The 17,601-nt window shown below is 51.6% G+C and overlaps 1 protein-coding gene across 3 annotated transcripts in view; it reads right to left on the minus strand.

The window, feature by feature from the left end:
- Window positions 1-17,601, minus strand: part of LOC126537889 (E3 ubiquitin-protein ligase RNF19A-like) — a 123,958-nt gene that overhangs the window by 49,954 nt on the left and 56,403 nt on the right. The gene's annotated exons all lie outside the window — the stretch shown is intronic.

Below are 17,601 nucleotides of genomic sequence, written 5' to 3' on the forward strand. Positions count from 1 at the left end.
GCCGTGTAATGCACATCCTCTCTCGACGTGTCGGACCTACAGCTCGCGGATTGGGACATCCGTCGCGGATTCTATGGTCGCCGGGAGCGCCCGTGTGACGCGACGTGCACTGCTGACCTCATTCTGGGCTTCCATCATCCTTCTTGCGTCACGACAGCGGCGAACGACGTCGCACTCGTCTCGACTTCTTCAACTCATCCGCCTAAACATCCGGGGATCTCTCCAAGGGCGTACTGTACGGATATGCGCAGCCTTTGGAACGACAAATCGGATATTGTCCAATTCGCCTATACGGTTCTTCGAATGGAACCTTCGCTGTGTACAAATATTTCTCGAAAACTTTTTTTTTTCTTCAAATATTAAAAAAAAAACGTCAACCGTGCGCGACCGAACGCAAAATTGAAGCAAATGGGCGTTAAAAGTTTAATTCCGGCGGCCATGGTAGACGCCAAACACGAGAAATGACGTATAGCGGAACACGCTGTATACACACGTCGCTCAGAAAGCCGGGCGTTTTCAAGCTGAACGGCTACACCATTCGCACTCACTGACGAGTTCCGATCGACCGAGCACGCGAACAAACTGCTTAAGTTGTTTCTGACGCACCATTTCCAGTTTTGATAAACGACGCCTCGTAATGTGAAGCGTACAACCACGGATGCTTGCAAAACGTCGTGAACATACAGTACGGCGTCAACGTCGCTATACATTAATGGCTCGTTAAAACGGCTGCCCGCATATCGCCCGAAAAAAAAAAATATTCGATTTTATACTTGCACGTTCGATTTCGTCTCCTTGCAAAGTTACTACGTACTATTCGCACTCCCGCAGATCTCTCTGCGCCCGAGGCTATATAACGCGCCAGGATAAAATCGCACACGCGGGAAATGCCAGCGCGATCTCCTCGAGGTATACCGGCCTTGGGCGTCCATCACCCGGACGCTGTAGACGCGCACTATATAAACACAAGCGCCGGGGTTGATGTAGTGGCGCGTCCATGGGAGCGCCAAAGAGCCTACACCACGCATTCCGATGCGCTCCCGCCAGAAGGCAACATGGCGCCTGCGAGTTATCGCCTATCTGTTGCTGCGCGGCAGGCATAAAAAAGCCTGCTGCAGTAATTGATGCGACATACGTTTCACACACATCATGGCAAGGCTACAAAGGCTACAGAGACTTCTCTCGCTATACTCGCCTTCGTGGCCAAAAAGAAGAAGAAAAAAATTGGCAGTGGCTTAGCGCGGCTATGCCAGGATTACGTAGCGAAAGCTAAGGCATAGCATGGTTAGCCTTGGTTAATCTTGATTGCAAGTCCAGTTTAGCCTGGCTGTCTAGCTATGTTGCGGCGTTTAGCCAGTCGTTCGGCGCGCTGTTCGTCTGTTTCCTGGGCGATTCGTTTCCTCTTCACCTCGTTCCGACGGCCATTCCAGGCCTGCTTATTAGAATTGTCGCGGTCCATACTGCCGCCTCAACTGTGGTTGCGGCGCACGCGAGCTCTCCTTTTCTATCCTCCGACGTGTTATCAGGCATGGGACGCAGCTGGCGAAGCGAGCGGAGGCGAACGCAACGACGAGGAATGCGGTGTGACGAGGAACGCGGTGTGACGTCATGTGCCTCCTCGGAGCACTGCCACGGAGAAATTGCAAGTTCGCGGCCAGTAAAGCTTTCGCTTTAAAACAGAGTGCATCACGTATGAGTGAAAGAGGTACAGGTTTGCGCCACGTACTTCTATGTGGCAAAACATTTCGTAATTATTATGTCAAAGGCGTCGCGGATCTGTGCCCGTTTATCACAGTACGAGCGCAGTCGAGCAGCTTCTTCGAGCATATTCTATATCTTGCACTCACGACTGAAGAATATATCACACAGAAGCACAACGCTGCGGAAACACGCGATTTGATGTGACCTCGCGTCTGAAAGGTTCCTGCCAGTCACTGCATACCTTGTCAAGCCCAACGCGGCTTTGGCCGGTCTGATTTTGGTATCACTTATTTGAATGCATGCAATAGATTACTTATTATTACTGTTATTTGCAAGTCCTTGCGACGATACCGCATGCGCGCGGAAACTTACGTCTTCATCCCGTTAGAAAAATAGGGCTGCTCGGAAATTTGGAGAGACGAACAGTACGACAAGGCCACAAAAACAAGCCACAAGCGCGAAGATTACACTAAATCCGAGCACTAAAGCGAGCCGCCATTCCGATGACAGCCGAAGAGCTAACGTTCGCCGCGCCACAGTTCCTTTCGGAATGTTTTCCCCGCACGGAAGCTCTGCGCACAGCGCGATTTGCCCGAGGTGCCGTGGTGGCCTTGGCCATCGCTCACCGCGGGGGCGCGCATTGTAAACACAAACAGCGGGTTAGCGGCGAAGCAGGCATTCCTCGGCGCGCGCCGCATGACCAACGCAGCGCAGACAAGTATACACAAAGCCGGCGGTATCGCCTCCCTCCTCCTCGCAGATACCTCGAGTCTCTCCTCCTTACCCTACCCTCTCCCATCCAAGGTACCCTCAGCGCTGCAGCCGACTGGAACCCCCAGGGGCTCTCGTTTCGCTTGCTGGCACAGGCTTCACGGCGACGACGTCTTCACCTTGATCTCCCTTTCCCTGCAGGCCCACGCCCCTGCGTGCTCGCGCTTATATTTAGAGAGTTCCCGCAACAGAAGCGGGAGGAACCGGCCGCGCACAGCGATGACCATGGGGAGGGGCCCCGTGCGCGGCGGGACCCAGGGTGCACGTAGAGAGACCGGGGGTCTCGAAACGGGCGGCCTATGGACGCCAACCAGGCTGCCCGCGCGGTATTTCTCGCTCGTACGAAGCGTGTCGTGCCCCCCTCTCGAGTGTTTCACTTCGTACGCCTATAATTTGCTTGGGGCTCGGGCAAACCTCTACCCTTGTCTCATTTCTCGCTACCTCTGTTCCTCCGCCCCTCTTCTTGAAAAGCTTCGCGGTGCGCGTAACCCCTCTGTACGAGGTCTGATATGGCTCGCACGAGCTCGAGACCCTTGCTGTAAAGCAGTGCGCACGGATAACGACAGCGCGAAACACTGCGCAGACTCGCCTGCCCGTGCGTTGACATTCGCCAGCGCACACGAAAGAAAAGAAACGAAGCTCCGTGGTGTTATGCCCCAAGAAGAAATGAAGTTGGGCGGGACTCGTAATGCGCGGAGGGCAGGTAAACCAGAGGACTTATCGGAGTTGCAAGAGAATGGCTGCGAACAGAAGGAAAAACCTGCTGGGGGACGGCAGCTGGTCTGATGAAACTGGGGAATTTGCAGGCACAACACGCGGCTCAGCACAGGCGAAACACAGCACAGGCTCAAAACACAGGCGCAAGACAGAATTGGAAATCCCCGAGGGAAGCTTTCGTCCTGCAGTGAATCCACTTGGTGCATGCATTTTTTTGTCTCAGTTTAGCAACACGTGCCGGAAAAGTACGGCAACAGTGGTGGCAGGCCTCGGACGGTGGCCAGCCCCGACGCCTCGGACGTGCAAAGACAAAAGCCTGCCTTAATTTTCTCCGACTCTCGGGATTTCTTCCCGAACTCGCTGAACCGTTCTGGTAGTCTTTATTATTATTTCAGTACAGCGGAATCTGTAGAGTAGAGCCAACTCATGCGGCGGCTGCGGTCTCGTAAGAACTTGAGAGCGCAGTTATGTAGTGGTGCGACATACTAAAAAAACGCACACCGAAGGCCACTGCATGGAAACTACACAGAAAGAAAGCATCGAACTTAAAAATGACGTATTTTTAAGTTTCTTGATACTTGATGAAGCCCCGAGTAAGATAAAACAGAAAACAAGACCATGACTGAGAACACAAGGTTTCCGGGCTTCTATTCTTTGTGTCTTGTATTTCATAATTCATAGAGAAAAAAAAAACTAGGATTCGTAACGAGGATCGCGCCACACGACATAAGTATATCCCTTAATGGATGATTCGACGCATAATTCATGAGTTGCGAGCATTCATGGATTTGCTGCATGCTTCGAAGACGATCCCTACCGCGGTTTCGAGTTCTCCTTTACTCAATGCCCAGATCGCGAAGACCCTGCCTCTCCTCGTTAGTTAAGACCTCATACAGAAGAAGGCTTTACAAGAGAGAAATAAAGAAAGAGAGTACAAAGGAAGAAAAAATGGTTTAAGTAACTATAGCGCTCCCAGTTCGCACGAAGCCGTACGTGCCAAGAAATCAATGGAATCGACTGATGGGTTATATTGCATTTTTCAAACATCAAGTCAAACTGCGAAGTAACACACGGGCTGCGAAAGGCTTGTTCTAAAAAGCGCACGGTTAATTCCGATCGCATGGGTGAGAGGGGGGGGAGTGAGGTATACGCAAAGAAAAGCTATATCGCACTTCAAGATGCTCGAGAACTTGCGAAAAACCACCGTGCACGCGTCCAGTCGCTGGAGAGGTAACGCCAACGGTTCCCCTTTCCGCCCCAAAATTGTCCAAGCGTCCACCTCGAGCGAGCCAGTTATATATCCGGCGACAACAGAGGCCACCCTTCTCAGCCCGCCATGACTGAAGCACCGCGTTAAAGCGCGTCGCACTATAGGGGCTGTTTGGCCGTCGGTCAACACCGCACGCGTCACTGCCGTCCCTGGGTCGCGGCAAATATATAGGTGTCCAGCCGACGTTTCTTTCGAGGCGGTACGACGCCCACGCGCAGCCTCGAGTGTCGCTATTAGCGCTCGTCGCGTTGAACAAAAAGGCCTAACTGTACGCGTACACGTCACACGCCCTCTCCTCCTCGTAGCCACCACAGCCGGATGGTGAGAATAACCTGCGCCAGCCCGCGCGTCAGAAGAGGGGCACGGAGCCAGAAGACCGCAAAACCGACGACGACGACGCAAAAGGGGGGAGAGGGGGGGGGGGCAAGCAAGACACACACACGCACACACGTGTACGGGGCCGGCGGAGACGGCAGACACCTGCGATCCGAGAAGCCGCGATTTACTACTGCGCGAGGTCACGTCGCGCGTGAACGACAACACACAGCGCGCGTCGCGACAGCGTGTGGAGCCGCGGCCACTGAGCACGGCCACTCGATGCAAAGCAAGCCTTGTGCTTTTGGATCGAGCGGCCGTGCCACTGAGGGCGAGTGCGCCCCCCCCCCCCCCCCCCCGCGGCGCGTGCAGTCGGCCACAAAAGTTCACGGGATTTGAGAGACCGAGAGAGGGAGAGAGAGAAAGAAAAGCTGAATAATTACAGCGAAGCTTGGCCACGTAACCTCGAATTTAAGCTTTCAATCCGTAGAATACATACTTTCTTTTTTTGCGACCTACACAAGGTGTCCCATTAATTTAAAAGCACCGTGCCTTAATAAAGACGAAATTCACATTTGTACCGGAACACGCATGCGCCCCCGTAATCTTTTGTACTGTAAACTCTAACTTCTGACCCGTGAAACGGCACCGTCGTCTCACGTATATACAAGCCCTCAACCGAGCAAAAACAGGAATATTTTGCGTGCACTGCCGTTTACCGTTGCATATTTAGGTTTTCCGGAATTTTTAAGAATCGCCTGTTGCATGTAACACAATTGCGTGAGCAAATAAATGTAATCCGCAAAATTCGACAGAAGGACGTGGTATGAGACGCGGACCAGCGCTAACCAGCACCATTCTCTTACTACGTCCTTGTGTTGAACTTTGCGCATGTACTTCCTCACAGTATATGAACCAAGCAGCCCAACAACCCCGTTTAATTGAACAGAATTATAGTCATTGCACTGAATTATACAGACAGCGGCATCGCACGCACGAGAAATCGGAAAAAAGATATTCAAATAATTAAAAGCCACAATTTAACCTCATAATTACGTCTCCGAACATATTGGAATGTGCGAATTGGAGTCGGTGGGATTGCAAAGCGCATCGACTTGGAATGAATTTGCAGAATGACACCAGTTTGGAGACATGCGCCACCAAACTTACGCGAAAAACTCACTGCTGCTCCACCTCATTTTTTTTTAACGGAACGCTGTTTTTAATTAAGGGAAAATAAGACATCCACCAGCTCGTAGCAATTGCTACAAAGGAAACTCATACGGGTTCCTCAAAAGAAAAGCCTCGCAGTTGAAGAAAAATTCGTCCTGGTCCGGGACTCGAACCCGAGACCACCGCCTTTCCGGGGCATAAAACGCTGTTTGATGTACTGAAGCACAGAAGTAACTAGAACGCCCACGTATTTCGTCCACACTTAGTGAAATAATATCTCCGAAGTGGTGTCATTCTGAAAATTGATTCCAAGTGGATACGCCTTGCAAACTCACCGGCTACAATTTGTAATTTGCAATATGTGCCGTAAAGTAATTAATGAAGTTAGTGCTCTGTTTTTATTTAGCTGAATACGTGTTACGATTTCTCGCGCTAGTGATATCTGCCTCCTCGAATAATCCGGCCCAAGGAGTCGAATTATGATGAAGAAATCACGGTCGCTGACCAAGTCAAGGTGAAAAACACACACAAGAGACGTTTCGGGACCCGCACGGGTTACTTGAGTGCGATAAAGCAACCCGCACGGGTGCCGAAACATCTCTGCGTGTTTTTTTCACCTTGACTTGGTCAGTGACCGCGATTTCTTCATCATCAAGTTACCTGAGCAGGCGAACTTTCGTTGAACTCTCGACTACATATCCGACTAGAATTATGCCATCTGTCACAGGCGTGTTTTTCTTCTTTTAATTACGAACACATAAAAACGATCACCCCGTACATAGCATATCGACAGCATTACCATGCAAGCATTCCGCTCGAGCTATAGCTCTCAGCACTGCAGATTAGAGCTCACACGAGCGAAGACTGGTACCTGTCCAAGTGCCAATAGTGATTGGAAATGCTATATATATGGCAAAGTTATCAATCTGAGTTCGCTGACGCTTGCCAGATGCCCTTTTACAACCCACATCACGTAGCTCTGAAGCCATTAACGCTACACTGGCGTGCGATGCTCGGCTGTGTGTCGTCTGCTTGACACCTCGCTCAACCTACGGACAACAGACGACGAAAACACGCTTAACGTCAGGGAAGGGGAGCCCTGTAGTCCGGGGCTCCAATGAAGTCTTCGGCGATTGCCCGTACGTGCCTGTAGGATCAATGGCCACCGGGCCATGGAGGCGCCGTCGCGAAGGACGCCTACCCACTGCTGCTCTGGGGTTCGGAAGATAAGGATACGCGTGAGTGTGGTGGATGTGGCCTTCTGGTTTCCTCCGATAGATTGCAAATTGACGCTTTTCAACAAAATACGACGTTATACGTACAAAGACTCGCAATGAGTACGCATGTGCGCAGACAATAATTGCCTCGCTGTGTTTAGAATTAGCTACGAGTACTTGGAAATTCGGAAAGATAAAGCGTTACGAATAAAGGCCACGAGAACTTCTGCGGCCAAACCACGAGGATTAGACAAATACATACCCTAACACGGTAGCACTGTTGTAGCTCAGCGATTGCAGTTGTATAGTTGCCCATGGTAATTTTTTGCAGGAAACTATATACTCTGTACTATGGATGGCCGATCTCGGAGGCCATGCTGACTGACTGTTCTAGTGATACTTTCGCGCCGCATTTCGTTACACATTGTGACAGAACATTTTTCTTAGCCAAGCGAATGAGGAGTAGCCGGTGACACCTCAAGGCGCCAACTTCTCCTATTGCGTCATGCCAATGAAAAAAAAAAAAAAACTGGGGGGGGGGGGGGGGGGGGGTGTTGGCGGAGCGCTGCTATTGTTTCGATGGTGGCGACACCTCGCGGTTAGGACGCGAAACGCTCCGCACGTGTCCGCGACTGTGCCGGTTATGTTATTCCAGCGGTATATACGACGTGCTTAAGGCGTAACAGAAGCTTAGGTTACGATTTAGACAAGAGGTGCCTTTGAAGTGACCGTTTCGTGTTGTGAACAACTTTGCACTAGGCTTTACTAAAGTGACATTCGTGAAATATTAAGTTTTATGTCCGTTCTTGCCGGCACTACAGGATGCACCATTTGGGAAGGGGTACGTGTGACTGCTGCTTTTAGGTAATCACAGATTAGGCACTGCTGTATATATTATAAGGTCATTTTATATTTCCTTAGCCCTTAGCACTGCGAGTTATACTTAACTCGCAGTGCTGTGTTTCGCTATTCATATTTTTTTAGCCGTCAATGAACTTTGGAATGCATTGTCAAACTTAATTGTTCGAACGATCCTTCGACATGCATATATAAATGATTATGCTGCCTCTTTATGTACTTGTTTACGTCGTATGTGTGTATCTTTTACCCTCCCTGTAAGAACCCTCAACAGAGGGTTGACAGTATGAAAACTAAATTAATAAAAATAAATAGTTTACAGGTATACGCATACTTTATTGCTATAACAATCATATGGACACTCCAGGCTAATTCCCACCGTCGCCGTGATATTCCGTATAATACGCAAGTGCCTAAGAACACGGCCACGCACCGTATGATGCAGGTGCGCGGGTGCGCCGAGAAGGACGGTGGCGTGACCTCGTGCGCGCAAGGGAGGAAGCGCGACGTCTTCCATCGCGCGCAAGGCGTTCTACTCCAGCCAGCGCGGGCCCTACCCTTGCAAGTAAGTAATCTGCGGTGGGTGCTAAGTCAAGGCGTTGCGAGGGCTGATGGCGTCATGCGCGCTGTGTCGCAGTGTTCTCGCCGCTTAGTTCGTGTTGAAGCGAGTGACAGCACCAAAGGCAATTCATTCTTCCTCACGCCAGCGTACGGACAGCGAGTGCCCTCGGTCATCGAGGGAGATGTACGTGTTCATGTTTCCCAGTGCGCACGTGACACGATGCTTGTTAATTTAGTTGGTGAGCGAATCTTTACTGCAAGTTTATACGGCCGATAAAACTACTACCGTTACTTCGTGTAGCTCTCTAACAATTTGCTATCGAAGTCGATGCTTCGCCTTTTCGGGGCGGAACAGCGATATTTCTCATATTTTTATGCGCTTAAAATATACGTTACATAAATATATTTACAACTGCGATATGCGTTCTACATACGCATTTGTTCACGGATCCGTTCGAATTTCTACGGTAATCTCATCTAGCCAAGCGGGCTTCTGCGAGTGGCAGCAATTTTTGTGGCCGGCGCTGCATGCGACTGAGATCGCTCCTCGGGCGTCTCGGGTCGCGCTGGCGTTGCCCTGCCGCCTGGATTGGCTCGGCACTTCCCGTATGCAGCGGGAAGCGCACGTTGCAAATCAAAACAAAAAAAGTGACGATAGTTGCGCTTGCAGTGCGTGCTCGTGTGCCGTACGTGGCTGATTTGCATCGCACGTTGCGAGCACAGCTGGCGCAGCTCCTTGCTCTTTTTTTCTTGTCCATGCCGTCTCAGTCATATCCGTCCCTCCATTCTCTTTTCCCCACATTGCTGACCAATGTGCAGGTGTCAGTCGCGCGCTAGACAGTTGCGGTGCGGTCAGCATGGCATTACCTTTTCTCGGTAAACCAATCTTTCTCGACTTCGTAAAAACGTCAGCCACGGTGTCCGCTTGGGAAAAAGGCCTGCGCTTTCCTGCCCTTAGTGATTTTCGCGATTGCGCAGCATTTCGCTAACAGCCAGCACTGCACGCGAGTCCCCGCTTGCGAACCACCTCAGCGCGAGTCGCTAACACTCTCGGGTATAGCGGCTGGGCTTTTCGACAATGCATGGCAATATGTGTCACGCACGGTGGTAGTCTGTGGTTATTAGACTCGCATATAGTTATCATTCCGACACGATACAAGCTTCGACGAAGCACTCTGACCCACTGATCGCAATAGCTCGTGTCCTGGAATGCGATTTTGGATTGCACACTGCGATGTGTGCGCGCGTGCGCGCGCGTATTTGTGTGTGAGAAAGCGACGAGCGCTTATACACATTTGCTTACCGCTAGAAAAGATGGGATGCACGCGCTAACGCCATCAAGCGTATTCTGTCGTACCCCAGCGCGGTGACTCAGTACCTGAGTTTATGGCGTTGCGCTTCTGGTCGCGGGTACGAATCCCGGCCAGATTTCGACGGAGGTGAAAAAAAGAAAAAGAAGACGCTTGTTATCGTGGTTTGGGTGCACGGTTAAAGAACCGTGCATATATATTCGGCACGTTAACACACACACACACACACACACACGCACACACACACACACACACACACACACACACACACGCACGCACGCACACACACACGCACACACACACGCACACACGCACACACACACACGCACGCACGCACACACGCACACGCACACGCGCGCGCGCGCTTGCAGTTATAATGCGTTCCACCGCTCTTGTCGCGTTCAGAGCACACTTGCGCATACACCCGGCTGTGCAGATGCATGCGTCACCGCATTCCTCGCCGTTATACGATAGCATCCAGGCGCGCTTGCTCCGCGCGAACAAGTCACGGCGCGTCTGGTGATCTGTGCCGCAACTTCCTCCGAGAGGACTCCACGAAGCAGAGACCGCGTGAGTCAGAGCCGCTTACGTAAGGCGCGAAAGAGCCACCAGCTGAAAGTGAAGCACGAAAGACAATCGGAAGACACGACACTCGGCGCGACGCGGTGTCCGTTCTGCCTGGCCTCGCGTTGCCTCTCGCGATTCGCGTCGGCCGGCAGTGCACGTGTGAAACGACAACAACCGACCGGACTTCGCCCCTACAGATCGCAACGCTGGACACACGCGCCGTTTCACCGGCACTTCTATACAGACTTCAACCGTGAGACAAGCTTTCTCGCTAGCGTGCGAAGCCCTTTCTGCATTTTTTATAGTAATTTACGCCTCAGCGCAACCTTTCGAACAAAAAGACAACTGTACCTCGGCTACGGGTATGAGGACCGCCAATCTACACTCGAGGGCCCAGACCTTTGGAAAGCGGCGTCAACAATACGAAAGCTGCGCATCACTTCAGCTCCAACATGTATCAAGGCATACGTATATCTCAAGTTTATCATCCAGCTACGCACGTACCATTCAACGTAATACCCCCCATAAAGAAAACAACCTTCGAGTCTTTGATGACCAAGCATCTGCGGGTTGTCTGACATGCACCGAAGTGCCAACACACGTCGTTTTGCCAGAATCAGAGATAAAACGAAGAAGAGCAGCAAAAGAAGGCAAAGCTTGTGCACAGAGGCGTCAAGGCGATACGCGGAATAAGATTACTCCCATATCTACAACTGTTTTGCCGCAGCGACCGTTCGTTCACTCGAGCTGCGTAGAGACCGGCGCTCTCGCGTGGAAACTCCCCGAGCTGTATACGACGGTATATATGAGCGATCCGCAAAATGCCACGTTTGCTGCGGTGCCCAAAAGGGTGGCGGAGGGAGGTGGGGGGCGACATAAAGTATGCCATTATACACGACGCCAGTCTCTATATAGCGGGCTGCGCGACGCCAGACAAGCAACAGAGGGGGAGGGGGGGAAGGGGTCATACGCGCGTTATCGAGTGAGCATGCAGGCGTGTGACTATAGCGTGTACAGTATATGTGTGAAGACCAGCCGTTCGAATGCACACCACTTTCTAGAGATGCGACGACAAAGGGAGGTCGCTCCGAACTGTACGGCAGCGTCTGAATTCAACTGTCACAGTCGCCGCCACTGCACATACAAAGGCAACGGCGGCATTACGAAAGAAGCCAAAAGTCCCCTTTCAGCTCTCGACTTTTCAGCCGCGTTATTACGCCCTCTCCTCCCCCCCCCCCCTCCGTATTTTGCGAAAACCGCCCTCAGTTATGAACGTGGTACGCGCGCCGCAGCAGCTGTACAACTGGATCTTGCAAGCGAGTCGTTCGCTTCCAATTTTCCGGCAGCAACAGCGCGCGCGCCCCACTCAAGGGTGCAGCGAAAAAAGGAAAAGCCGCGGGGCGCACCACGCCGATATGTCAAACTTAGCAGGGTGAAAATGTGCAAGCGTGTACGCCCTGAAGTGTACCACCAGAACTGCACAGTGCGCGTTAATTGGGCGGGACGCCGCAGCGCACGCGAGGATTCCTCTCCGACAAACGCAAGCGCGCCAGGTTAAACTCGCGCGTTAACTTGAAAGGCAACCTCGTCAGCCATTCCGATGCAGCACAAGCAGGCTCGGGCGCGTTGTTTACAACGAAATCTCGCGGATTATTCCGCGAGGAAACGACGTGCGTGTCAGTGGGGCTCGTAAAGACAAAAATAAAAGAAGACAAAAAAATCTGCAGCCGCAGTACAGCTCCGAGATTTACGGCGTTCACGTGACCGCTCAAACTCGCGCAGCTGTTCCTTTCGAAAGCGAACGTCAATGCGATAAACCGCACCAAGAGCTTCGCTCTTTTCAATGCTCCAATATCCCGGGATGTTCGACAGTCCGACACAGAGGCGCAGAAATTAGATGCAGTTATTTGCATTATATACGTATATAGCTCCGCTTATCGATCATGCTGCCATGTACGCAGAGCGAATTACTGCTAAACATACGAAGAAGGCAAAATAACGGGGGTCGACGTTTTCTATTTATACGAGCTTCGCCTACCGCAGTACTCACTTGCGTCAGCGCAACATTTACTGCGCCAAGCTCGAAATAAGGGGCCCGCGAAGGAATTGCCTGGGAAGCGACGCGGCCGCTCTCCTATATAAACGGGAGCTCGCTGGTGCCATATAATGCATGCGCTGGCGTTCTCTCTTCAAACGGTATACGCGCGCGTCAGGGAACCGACCGAAGCTCAAGAAAAGGCCGGTTTATTCTCGTGCGCCCGCACGTATTGATTCACATTCACATGGCCTCACGAAAAGCGAAACGCTCTGAAAACGACGGTGCTGCGGCATCCGACTCGGCCATTCGCGAGGTTCCGAACCTTTCACGAAAGTCGGCAGGCGGTCGACAACGGGCGCTGGGGGCGTCAATGCGCGCACAAAGAATTTGGAGAGACGAGTCGCTGCTACATGCACACCGTCAAAGGCGTTCGCATACGAGCTTTAATGCGCGCTTACGCCACGCACTGTATGCGTGGCCGCTTACGGCGAAGAGTGTGTAGACGAAATAAATTCGTCCCCGCCATAAACTGCAGTCGAAATGTGTTGACGACTATATATATATATATATATATATATATATATATATATATACGGCAACGATGACAAGCTTCGAGGTGTTGTTCACGCAATATTAAGTTCCTTGCTTTTTTTTCACATAGCCGGTACGGTCTTCCCTGCGCGTATGTACGGTCTCCTTGCGCTGTTTAGACAGAACGAATTCACACCGACTAGCTATGCTTTCAATGCTTCTAAAGCAGATGACGTTACACTATCATTAACAAAAAAAAAAGGAGTACAGCCGTGGAAGTAACACGCGGAGGTGCGCAGAAGGGTTTGCCTTATGTGCTTCCTTTTGTTGTATACTGAATTCGTAGATGCGTACTTTGCCGGCACGCAATCCACCGCATGACTGGAAGATGTAATCAAGTTGCTGGAATGCGGATGATTAAAAGTAAGGATCAACTGGGAGCATTTCCGCGGCAACCTGCGGTTTACAGACGGCATTGCGTGCCCCGTCGTTCAGCAATGGCGGATGCGACTTGCGACGAATGATTGCACTAGAGTATTAGACGACAAATTGGAAGAGTAGGCATGTGAAGCTTGATGTGCAGAAGACACAAGGTAAAGTTCAATAGCGAGGCAAGAGAGCGATATCGGGCGTTCAGTCTACCTAAAATCTACGCAAGAAGCGTTACATCGCGAAGACGTGTCTGGACAAGTTGCAGAAACGCGACACGTCAGGAAGATACGCGCATATACAAGCTTGCATAACTGTGACGTCACAAATACGTGCGTTGTGCAAGCTGCAGAAGCGTGACGTCACGAAGGTACGCGCAGACAAGCTGCAGAAACGCGACAGTGAAGATCAGGTTCTTCTTCCCTCATCTCGAGGACAGCGGTATTACTTCTCCACTTGAAGACGCACCACCGCCATAGAGTCGGCTTACTCAAGCGAAGCGTACTGCCGCTAAGGTGAGCGGCGACAGGTTCGCTGGGGGCTTCGGACATGCAGATAAAAAGCAGACGCAGACTGTAAGCACGAAAACACTTTGCATTTACGACGCCTTTTGATAAGAAATTATCACAGACATGCAAGGTGTAACTGGAACAGCTATAATAGGGCGGTGCATACCACCTCAAGTTTAGTCCAGAACGCTTGGTCGGGGCAGCGGGGTTGCGTTTTCTATCCCTCGGTGCCCCGCCGGCACAGCAATCGCCAAACCTGTATACGAGCATCGTCGTGTAAGTGGTCCGCCGGCTATTCAAGCATCGAGCCTCGCCTACGCCCACGTTTATTATAGAGTTCAAGGTGTTAGCTTATCTCCGTAAGAACGGCACAAACAAAAGAATTATGCGGATCCCACGCACTGTGAGAGTCGATGTAAGCGAAGCTTTCTGTGCCGTTTGCTTTGCTAAATTGACTATAAATTAGCGGCGACTTTGACGGGGAATGCTTAATTTCTTCATCGTTCAGTCCAATACGAGAGTGGCGAGTCGACGTTGAACGTTACCTTGCGCGCACCCCTACTGCTAGTGTGCGTATACGCCACAGAACACACCGGGAGACGTGTTTGCTTGAGACGTTGCTGTGTGTCATTGTTCATAACCTATGAGAGGGCTGAGCATTGCCATCGCCTCGCATGGCACGTCGTCGCATCGCTCCGGAAGTGCTGGCAGAATTACGGGGCCGTACGTGGCAAAACCACAATCGGATTATGAGGCACGCCGTAGTTGCGGACTCCAGATTGGTTTTGATCTTTGTGAAAAAAAAAAATGGGAAAGAAAAATGACACGTCGACTAGGACGACTTTTCAGTGAACCGAACAGCCGAACGTTCCCGCGTCGTCGCATATACGAACGGTGCAATCTCGGTTGCTGTGAGGTTTAGCGAAGCTCGACTTTGCTGTTCCGTTTTCGGCAAATCGTTGTATACGTCAATGCCAGCGAACGCGACTCCTTATCGTAACGAACGTATTCGCAGGCGATTCAGAAGGCTGATGCGACAGTCGCGTATAACGTGAGCGTAAGCGGCTGCTGTAAACAGCGTATACACACACTTACAACATTACAGAGTTTTAGATCAGGGGGGCGCAAGGCGTTGGAGCCCCCCGATCTAAAACTCTCTATCGTTAAATTCACGCACATTGCACAATATATATATATATTTTAAGTATACAGCCGGGCTTTGATTAGGTCATTCAGCACGGCATTCTTTCGAAAGTCAATTCATTTATCTGGAAAACGATCATTATTACTGGTGAAAACGGGGGCCACAATTTCCACTTACTGAATTCGGGCAGGCTTTGAAGTCGAAAAACCTGGCACAGAACTATACCATGGTTGAGGAGTCACATAGCTGCCTTTTAGAATGGCGCGCAGTTGTTCACCGACGAACGCAACGGGACCGGTATACATAGACGCTCTCAAAATACTTGACGTCATCGCCAGCTGGCGCGGGATGACCTTCGGCAACCCAGGCGCGGAGTCGCCGGATGCGGCGGCCATCGAAAACGCGGCTTTTGCCAGCCACGTGCACCAGCCGGCGACACCGCGCAAGGAAGCCCCCAAAATTATGTAACTGCTCGCATCTATAAGCCCAACTATGTATACCTGTAGATGGATATCCAGGTCAGACACACACGGCGGAGTTCCAGCCCTCTGGGTTGACCTCGCGGACGCACCCTGGTGCCATCTGCTGGAATCTATATCCATGACGTAGAGCGACATGCCGTGATAACGGCCCGAAGGATTCGGCACCTCAGCCGCGCTTAAATTTCGAGTTACGTTTGCACGTTTTAAGCGTTGTAACGTTTTAAGCGTTGTATGCGTGGCACCTCGTCTGCAAACTAGCGCGTACATCCCAGTGATAGTGTGCAGCGCAATATATATATTTTTTTTAAACGCGAGCGAGAGAGTGACCCTGATGGTGCTTTCACAATTGGTTATTCAGTTCGCATGATCGTTCACAAAAGTAGCTACACAGACTTCCGAGGCAGGAAACAACACTGTTCACAGCATACGCGTCGCTGGGAGTGCGGCTGTGCCACTATTGCCAGAATTATCGCGGCACAACGATTTATCACCGGTCTGGTATGATACGTGGAACTTCAACCGCTCATATTTTTTGCCTCCTCGATCCACGCTTGCCGCCGCCGTGTGCGCGCATGCAAGTCGCACACATCTCCGCGCAGGGCATTCTGACTGATGTCACATCGAGCACAACACCCTGTATGTGTGCGTGCATGGTTTACTCGACTTTTACGATCACCACATTTTCTTTTCGGCGACTTTATTGGCCGGGCATCTCGCTGCCACTACGGTTTTGGGTACGCGCGAAAACTCACACACCAGGCTCGGTCGAAACTTCCGGCACTGCGCTACCGAGCAGTAAAACATGCTGCAAGAGCGATGGGCAATTAAAGTGCTTTGGTAATGAGACAGGTCATCCACAACCCTACGGTGAACACTTCAATTGCATAGCCAGCGAGCTTGACTGCGGCAAAGGCGCGAAATAAGCGAGAACGCTAAATATATTCACGTGATGTCACTTTTCTATGCACGTCATTGTGATAGCGGCGCCGGTCTCTCTCCAGTGGTCGTCCCCGCGAGGCCAATAACCTTTCTCGGCGAGATTAGACAGTTTTAGCTGGGCGCCCGCAAACACCCACGTACGCAGCGCGCGAGGTCGTGCGTAAACGCGGAGGGGATCGCGCGCTCATGAAACGGCAACAGTTAGCCGGACCCAGCCGGTATACTGTGCTACTCAGCGCCGCCACATGCCAGATTCTGAAAACAGTGTAGCCAATATCAGCTGCCACGGAGTCAAATCAAAAGCCGGAGTCCCATCTTCGGCCGGCGCAACATAGAAAAATGCGCTCGCGTGGACACGCGAGAACGTCCCGCAAAGTCCGGCAGCGGACGCTATACGCAGCTTTTGAAAATCCGCGGGCGCGAGCAAGAGACCGTGCGTACGCTCCCGCGCACCGCGCATGCGCAGTGTCGCCTTTGCGGGGTTTCCTGCCTCAGCAGAGCTGCTGTTGCCGGACGCCCAGCTAAAGAAACCGCAAGACGCAACGCCTCGCCGCCCGTGCGGCGCTGCGGATCACTTTACATACCACACATCACGACGCGCAGACGCCGTCCAAGTCTCCAAGAGCGTTCAACTGACCAGCCACGAGTGGTCACTGACCACACGCGCAGCTGCGCGCGTGCAAGCGGCTTCGTGGCAATCGGCTCCGCACAGGAGGCGATACCTTCGCAACTGCGGAGCGCTCGCGATATATATCGTGTAGTCTCAAATGCTGTTTCGCAACAGACTGCCATTTCTCTTTTCTAGTGTAGCCATAGCGCAGCATTTTGCCAACGGTTCGCGTCCCTTGCGTATAAGGGCAAAGCGCCGCGCATATGCATGTAACTCCCGTGCGCCCGCTGACCGAGCAACGGACTCGTGCTCTTCCTTTTAAACCCAAAGTATACGTCACTGTTCGATCTACGACCATGGTCCTGCAGACAACACTCCCCTCCTCCTCCAACGAAACATGTACGGAAGCGCTGTAAGACACTCGAATAGTCCTCCTTACTTCGAAGTGTCCTGACAATG

This window comes from Dermacentor andersoni, chromosome 4 (genome assembly GCF_023375885.2).
Source record: "Dermacentor andersoni chromosome 4, qqDerAnde1_hic_scaffold, whole genome shotgun sequence".
Taxonomy (NCBI): Eukaryota; Metazoa; Arthropoda; class Arachnida; order Ixodida; family Ixodidae; genus Dermacentor; species Dermacentor andersoni.